The sequence below is a fragment of the Schistocerca piceifrons genome, chromosome 3 (assembly GCF_021461385.2).
Source record: "Schistocerca piceifrons isolate TAMUIC-IGC-003096 chromosome 3, iqSchPice1.1, whole genome shotgun sequence".
Classification (NCBI taxonomy): Eukaryota; Metazoa; Arthropoda; class Insecta; order Orthoptera; family Acrididae; genus Schistocerca; species Schistocerca piceifrons.
In genome coordinates, this window is record NC_060140.1 from 274337716 (window position 1) to 274346738 (window position 9023).

The window sequence follows — 9023 nt, forward strand, 5'->3', positions numbered from 1 at the left end:
CCAAACTACAACATGGCGGACGATGTAAAAGCAGATGAATCTGCAGACACGTTGCTGTTCTATACTCAGAGACCAGACTTCTACATCCAGGTTGCATAGAGACCACTCGAAGACGCTAGGGGAACTTTCCAAGGAAATCGTTGCGTCGATTGAATCAGGAGGCAGGCATATCATATGGCAAATGTTATAGAGCTGCGAATAAATCAGCATTGCGCCCATACTGAGCACACATGATGCAACTGCACAGGATTGAACTGCAAAAAACAGATTATGAGAAAATAATATGTTATGTCGAAGGTTTCACGGATTTCTTATTCAAAGTCGGACATTCTCTTGGTTTACAGATGAGATACGATTCCATCTGTCATGTTACCTCAACACACAGAACACCAGCTACTGGTCTGGAGTAAACTGCCACATGATGAACGAAATAGCACTGCACGATGAAAACGGTGGTATGTGGTGTGCGGTGTCAGCTGCCAGGATTATTAGCCTCGTTTTCTTTGATACTACCATATACTCTACACTTTGTATGGGTATCTTCAATATATTGCAGCTGGATGACGTCGTACTTACAGAAGGTTATTTCCAGCAAGATGAGCAACGTGTCACACATCTACCGCTTCCAAGCAACTTGTAACCAGTTTATTTAGTGACCAAATAATCTGAAAAAAAAATTGTGGCTCTCCAATCATCTGACCTAAACCCCCCTCCACCCACCATCCCAGATTTACTTAATTTCTTACTTACAATACGCTTGTCTCTTATGAATCCTCAGCGTCGAGGACAACTTACTGGTTTCTATTACTTAATATGTCTTCGAGAAACTCTCATATCTGGGAACCATTCCCTAATGCCCGTGCTAAGGTTAACAGTCTGCTGTGGATTACCGTGTCAAATGCTTTTCGGGAATCTAGCAATATGGAATCTTCTTGTGTCGCTTCATCCATATTTCGCAGTATATCGTGTGCGGAAAGGACAAGCTAAGTTTCACACGAGCGATGCTTTCTCAAACGGTGCTGTTTCGTGGACATAAGCTTGTCCGCCTCAAGTAAATTTATTGTACTCGAACTAAGAATATATTCCGGAATTCCACTGCAAAGCGACGTTAAGGATATTAGTCTGTAACTTTGCTATTCTTCTTATGTACAGGAGTCACCTGCGCTTTTTCCCAGTCGCTTGTGACTTGAGCCGGGCGAGAGATTCGCCATAAATACAAGCTAAGTAAGGGCCAATACTGTAGAGTACTCTTTGTAAAATCGAATTGGGATTCCATCTGGACCTGCCGCCATATTCGTTTTCAACTCCTTTAGTTGTTTCTCTACTCTTACTTCACAGTCTCCTTCAAATTTTTGTCGCTGCGTTGCCACACACTTGTCACTTTCTCCGCATCTTCCCCTTCTATAGGCTGGTAAAACCGCCTCATATCGCATATTTACTGGGAAAGTTGATCGACGACTTGGCGTAGCTGTGGCACGACGCAGCAACTTGTTAATAAAGTAGACCCCTTTCACTCAAATCCAACAGAAATGACATCAGGGTTTACATACTGGCAGATGTGACTCTTTCGACTGTGAAGGGAAGCATATTAGGGTTTCAGGTCCCGCCGATGACCAGATCATTAGAGATGGAGCCCAGGTTCGAACTGGGGAGAAATAGGGGAAGGAAATAGATGCCTCCGTTTCAAAGGAACAATCATGGCATTTGCTTTAAGTGATTTAGGGAAATAACGGAATATCTATAAAAACTAAACTCCTCCCGAACAGACCATGAACGCCCAAAGGCACCGACCGGCCGCCGTGTCATCCTCAGCCCACAGGCGTCACTGGATGCGGATATGGAGAGGCATGTGGTCAACACACCGCTCTCCCAGCCGCATGTCAGTTTCCGAGACCGCAGCCGCTACTTCTCAATCAAGTAGCTCGCAGTTTGTCTCATAAGGGCTGAGTGCACCCCGCTTGCCAACAGCCCTCGGCAGACCGGATGGTCACCCATCCAAGTGCTAGCCCTGCCCGACAGCGCTTAACTTCGGTGATCTGACGGGAACCGGTGTTTCCACGGCGGCAAGGCCGTTGGCACGGAATATCTATAAGGGGAGTCAAATGAAAACGAGGCAGAGTATAGAACGAGCATGGCACGGACTTTGGTAAGGCAGGCAGGTGTGTGGATAAAAGTGCCCTCTGCTGGAAATCAGTAAGGAACTGCGGTCACGTTCACTGCCGTGCCGTTTGTCTGTCGGGCGTGCTCTACGTGAGGTCAGCGAGTCGTGTGTCCGTCTGACTTCACTGTGGAGGCCGAGAAAGAGGAACAGCAAGGTTTACTGGGAATTTTGAGCGTGGAACGAATCTCAGAAAGTGAAATTCATGCCCAAATGTCTCCTGTGTATGGTTAACACTAAGTCACGTGCTTGTCTGTTGGCATGGAATAAACGATTTCGAGAAGGCCGGGTGGCAATGAAAGACATAACTCGGCCAAGACAGGCTCAAGGTGGATGCTGCCGGTATAAATCACCGACAGCGGGTACCAGTCAGGGAACCGTTCAAGCCGTCACTACAGAGCACCTGAAGTTCCGAAAAATCTATACGCAGTGGGTTCTTCATAACCTGACGGAGGAGCAGAATGTTGTCATCACTGCGGCATCTAAAATGGTCTCACGACGAAGAATATCGTTTCCAGTCCCGTATTGTCGCGGGAGCTGAAACATGGCGCTACGGTTTTGAGCCGGTGAGCAAGCGTCAGAGTCAACAGAGGAAGCACACAGACTCACACCCACCGAAGCAAATTCGAAGCGCGCATACCAGCTCCGGGAAAGTCATGATCTTGATTTTCTGGAAGACGGCGCCACAAGTAATGCACAGCGGTACATGAACACTTTGCAAAAATTGAAGCACGCCGTCAAGCCCAAACGCCCAGAAATATTGACGGACGGCATCATTGTTAAGCAGCGTAATGCGCGCTCGCATGTTGCCAACGTTGTTTTGACTACGGCGCAGAAATTTCGATGGGAAGGCCTTACACACCCTCCATGCAGTTCCGAATTTTCACCATGAGATTTAAATATTTTTGGATAGCTGAAGACAGACATTCGTGGTCGTCGATTTGCTTCGGACGAAGTGGTGCACATCTGGCTACAATCATGGCTCCGTAGGCAACCGCAGACATCTTTCCATGTAGCAATGGCCGTCTTAAAAATGGACATGAACATTCACAAACGCAAGAAACTTATTTTTTTGTGAGGTTACCTGTTTCGGTCAGTTTTAGACAATTTGCAGACCTCACACCATGATGGTAGACCGTGGCGGTGAACAGAGCAGGTGATACGACTCCACGAATCAGTCAGCGTTTGTGGAATCGTAGCGCCTGCTCTGTTGCAGTTGTGACTGTTCATGTTCATTTTTAAGTAATAAAAAAACGCTGCTCCCCAAGGGAAACGTTCGCAAAAATTAATGATCCTCTTGTCTCACAATGGAATAAATGTAGTAACAGCTATGGCGACCACTTCTGAAATAATAAACAGTCTACTTACATTTTTATACATCTGTCTCGTTTTCATTTGACTGCCCCATATCGGCGATTTTATGGCTGCCCTCCCGAATATCAGCACACTACCTCACTCGCTAATACTTCCCTACTGTCGTTATTTCCATTTTTGTACTATAAATGTTTCTGGTTCATTTCTTGAACTATACATTTAGAGAAGTCTTGAACTGTTTGCTCAATGTAGTATACGTCCTTTTGTGTGCTAAATAATTGCGGATTAATAATTACGGCATCAAAAGTCAGTGTATCATGTTTAGAACGAGCCATTCGCGCATTGGTAAACGCGCCTATTGCGCAGTCAGTAGCTGTGCGACTCAAAACCACGTGAGTCCTGTGTGTTACGTTTCAGAACATCACATTTGACAGGTATCCTCAACTATTTACCACTCTTTCATCACATTTCAGAAGTAAAGTAAAGTAATTATTATCATAGATTACATGAAAAACAATAGTACGTATTGGTAACACTATCTTGATGTTCTTAACACGGCTCCAGACTTGGTATTTTCATGGTTACAATCTGCATGTAACAGGAAATGAGATTTTATGTGTAACGATGTAACTGAGCGCCAATTTCAAAACTACCGTTTGTTTGACACTATCCGTCACGCAACAATACTGTCATTCAATGTCTCAATCATTTATGTAGACTGTTTTTGTCATATTATACTAGCTAAAATCACCTAAATCTGTGACTCGTCGTAATTTGCGCAGAAATCATCAGGTACAGCCAGAATGTATTGTGGATTAATACTGAAGGAGTATGAAAGTGTAACCGAACGTGTGTAAAAGTTAGAGATTCTCTGTTAAATGACGTATCAAGGGAGTGTAGTGCGCATTTATTTAATTTTGGCCCCGTAGTCTTCTCGCCAACGGGTAACGCCTGGTAGGTAGGCAACTGGCGGACCACTCCAGTAAACAGAGGGCGTCGACCTCAGGCAGCATGGCTTCTGAAACTCATACGCGAATGGATGTAGGGCAGACCACGTTATCGCTTTCACTTCTGTGCAACGGGACGTAGCTGCGTCGTCTACGTAACGAATCTCACATTTCTCTACAGTTATTCTCTTACGCAACACAACTGTATCATGCTCTGAGTCAAAGTTTTTGCAGGCGATAGTTTCGAGCAGCAAATGACGGCTTCATTCTGTGCCGTGCCGCAGTCAAGATAAGAAATGTTAATGTTAGTACAGTAGAGAAGATCCGCTGTTTTTGCCTCCTTGGGGAGCGCAACAACACGTCTGTATATCACCAGTCTAATATTTCTTCTTTTTTTCCCTCTCTAACGCGGGCTTCGGGTTTGGGTAAAATCAGAACGCCAACGACTTAATGTGTATTGGACAGTGATTAAGAAGTAAATTAGCTGTGTCGTTTTCAAAGGAATAATCTTGGAATTTGCCTTAAGGGAGGTAGGACGTCAAACGTGCCGACTTGGAGCAGAAGAGGGACCACAGGACATTTTAATTTCCACTGTCTATACTTTTACAAATGAATTCATAAACCTTTGTCAGCATGACCAGAAAGCATTCAGGATTCATACTCTAGAACTTATTTTATTTATGAAAAATGAACGAGCTGTTACATTTTAAAATTCATGTTTAGAAAAAACTCAAATTTTATAATTAATTTTCTCTGTTTTTACCACAGATTTTAATAGATTTGGAAAATTCTAGAGTTTCATGCACCTGTAAGTATGGTTTAACTGCTGTACAAAATTCATTGAAGAATCTCTCTTACTTATGAAGAGAAGTGTACCTATAGCAACAAATGCAGCCAATAGTGAGTCAAAAAATGATGAAATATCACACGTAAAAAAATAATTTTGTTATGTTTTTGAACTTCCGCTGCCTTGAGTGTGAATCCTGGATCCTTCCTGGTCACGCTGACAAGGTTTTTTGAATTTAATTGTAAAAGTATAGACAGCGGAAAATAAACTGTCCTGTTTGGTATCTCTCCTGCTTCAAGTCGGCCCGTTTGACGTCCGACCCCCCCCCCCCCCCCCACCACCTCCCCTTAAAACGACTAATGGAAATCAAAGAAAATCTAAATCTGGATGGCCAGAAAGTGATCTGAACCCCACTTGTTTCGAATTCAAATCTGCAGTCTTAAATGAAAATTTGTGGCGGTAAATAGCTACTAATTTTATAACCCTGACACTTATCTACTGAGTAATAAATTAAATTATGATAATCACTATTTACAAATGTCATTTATACAGTGCTGTTATTACACCATTATATGGCTCTCACAAGACATTATTTTCATATGTCCATTTTACTTGATTGGCATATTCTATATCTACATCCACGTCTACGTGGATACTCTTATATCTTTCCGTGAGAGCTCTGATTTCCCTTATTTTATTACGATTATTGTTTCACGCTATGCAGGTCTTCGCTAGCAAAATATTGTCATATTCGGAGAAGAAAGTTGGTGATTTAAATTTAGTAAGAAAATTGCGCCTCAACGATAAAGGCCTTTGTTTTAATTATGTTCACCCCAAATATTGTATCATTTCCGTGACACTCTCTCCCCTATTTCACGATAATACAAAACGTGCTGCTCTTCTTTGAACTTTCTCGATGTACTCCGTTAATCCTACCTGGTAAGGATTCCACACCGCGTAGCAGTACTCCAAAAGAGGGCGGACAAATGTGGTGTAGGCAGTCTCTTTAGTAGATCTGATTCATCTTCTAAGTGTTCTGCCAATGAAACGCAGTCTTTGGTTCTCCTTCTACAAATTTTCTTCCTTTAACCTTTTTTTGCCGTATGCTACACTCGTAGAACGTATTTTGTTGATAGCAACCACATGATACCAACACTGAAATTAATCTTGTTAACTAGCGTTCAATCTGATTTCATCGAGGATTGTATTACAGATTCTCTCTTGTTATTACTCTGGGGTATTAGATTCTTTGGTCATCTGAGATTACATAGAATCGAGATGGCAGTCGTCTATTAACTGTCAGGAGTGTATGCGCAACTTATCTAAGTTTTTCAAGATATTGTCGGAATCTAGTTACGTTGGATTCTATGTTTTGTCGTTGTTACATTTGGTATGCGAAAGTATCTTCTATGAGAAATAAGCATTTTTAAACCAACAGATTTTATTATTTTTTAAGCTAGTTACGTTGCATTCCACGTTTTGTCGTAGTTACATTTCGTATGAGAAAGCAACTCCTATGAGAAATATGCATTTCACGGCTAAATGAGAGAAGCTCCAATTAGAATGGATTTTCACCCTGCAGCGGTGTGTGCACTGATTTGAAACCTCCTGGCAGATTAAATCTGTGCTGGGCTGTGCCTTGAACCTGGGACCTCTTGCTTTTCGCGGGCAACTGCTCCAGCGACTGAGCAATCTAGGCTTTTCTTCCAGGAGTGGTAGTTGCAAAAGGTATGCAGCTACACTTCTGTGAAATCTGGGAGACAGGAGATGAGGTACAGGCGGAAGTGGACCTATGAGGGTGGGTCATGAGTCGTGCTCAGTCGGTACAGCACTGTCCGCGAAAGGCAAAGGTCTCAGATTGGGTTTCGGCTCTAGCTCACAGTTTTAATTTGCCAAGAAGTTTCAGATCAGCGCACAATTAACTGAAGAGTCAAAATTCATTCTGGAAACATTCACCCCAGGATGTGGCTAAGCCGTGTCCCTCTAATGTCCTTTCTTCCATGAGTGTTAATCCCGCAAGTGATGCAGGAGAACGTTTGTGAAATTTGGAAAGTAGGAGATGAGGTACTCGCGGAAGTAAAGGTGTGTGGGTGCATCGCGAATCGTGTTTGGGAAGTTCGGACGGTAGAGCACGTAGTCACGAAAGGAAAGTGTCCCAGCTTCGAGTTCCGGTCCGACACGCAATTTTAATCTGCCAGGACGTTTCTCACCCAAATCTGTTTCGTTCTTTTATTACAGTGGTCCTGGAGGAGTGGCATAAGCTGTCTTCCTCTACACCATGACCTGATTCCACGTGGAATGTAACACTTCTACCGTTGTTCAGCCATCGTATGGAGGTGGACTATATAAAACTTTCTGGTCGCCGTTAGTAGTCTGTATTAACTGTTTGACTGGTCCGTGTATCTAGATCTTGAGACACCAGACGCCTTTCTCGAAGATGCCAAGTCTATGCCATCTGAAACTCTCAAACACCAGCCACTAAAATAAATGCAAGTGCTGATTCCTTATCGCGTATGTATTTCACCCCCGTTATACAGCGTGAACGTTAATAAAACCGACAAACTTTAGAGCCTGATTCCTGACTGGAAATAGAGGAGAAAAGCTCCTATGAACATGTGTCCAGAAATGCATCGTTGCCTCGGTAGATAGCGTTGACGAATGGGAGTTCTTTTGACTATTGAAGTACATATCCTCGGAGTAACGAAGCAGCTTAAATCACTTAATAAAGGCAAGGCCTCCGGTCCAGATTGTATACTAGTCAGGTTCCTCTGAGAGTATTCTGATAAAATAGCTCCACATTTAGCAATTATATACAACCACTCGCTCAAGAAAGATCCGTACCTAAGACTGGAACATTGCTCAAGTCACACCAATACCCAAAAAGGGAAGTAGGAGTAATCCGCTGAATTACAGGCCTATGTCACTAACGTCGATTTGCACTAGAGTTTTGGAACATATACTGTATTCGAACATTATGAAGTACCTCGAAGAAATCGATTTATTGACACATAGTCATATTTCAGAAAATATCGTTCTTGTGAAACGCAACTAGCTCTTTATACTCATGAAGTAATAAGTGCTATCGACAGGGGATGTCAAATTGATTCCATATTTTTAGATTTCCAGAAAGCTTTCGACACCGTTCCTCAAAAGCGTCTTCTAACCAAACTGCGTGCCTACGGAATATCAGCTCAGTTGTGCGACTGGATTCGTGATTTCCTGTCAGAAAGGTCACAGTTCGTAGTAATAGACGGAAAGTCGTCGAGTAAAACAAAAGTAATATCCGGCGTTCCCCAAGGTAGTGTTATAGGCCGTCTATTGTTCCTGGTCTATATTAACGACGTAGGAGACAATCTGAGTAGCCGCCTTAGATTGTTTGTAGATGATGCTGTCATTTACCGTCTTGTTAAGTCATCAGATGATCAAAACGACTTGCAAAATGATTTAGGTAAGATATCTGTACGGTGCGAAAAGTGGCGATTGACCCTGAATAAGGAAAAGTGTGAAGTTATTCACATGATTACTAAAAGACATCAGCTAAATTTTGATTACGTGATAAGTCATACAAATCTGAAGGCTGTAAATTCAACTAAATACTTAGGGATTACAGTTACAAATAAGCTAAATTGGAACGATTACATAGATAATATTGTATGTAGAGCAAACCAAAGACTGCGATTCATTGGCAGAACACTTAGAAGGTGCAACAGATCTACTAAAGAGACTGCTTACAGCACGCTTGTCCGCCCTATACTGCTGTGCGGAATGGGATACGCATCACGTGGGACTGACGGATGAAATCGAAAAAGTACAAAGA

General features: G+C 42.7%; 1 pseudogene; it reads right to left on the reverse strand.

Moving 5' to 3' along the window:
• Positions 1-1959: 1959 nt before the first annotated feature.
• On the reverse strand, positions 1960-2077 carry LOC124790737 (annotated as a pseudogene).
• Between the last annotated feature and the right edge of the window lie 6946 nt (positions 2078-9023).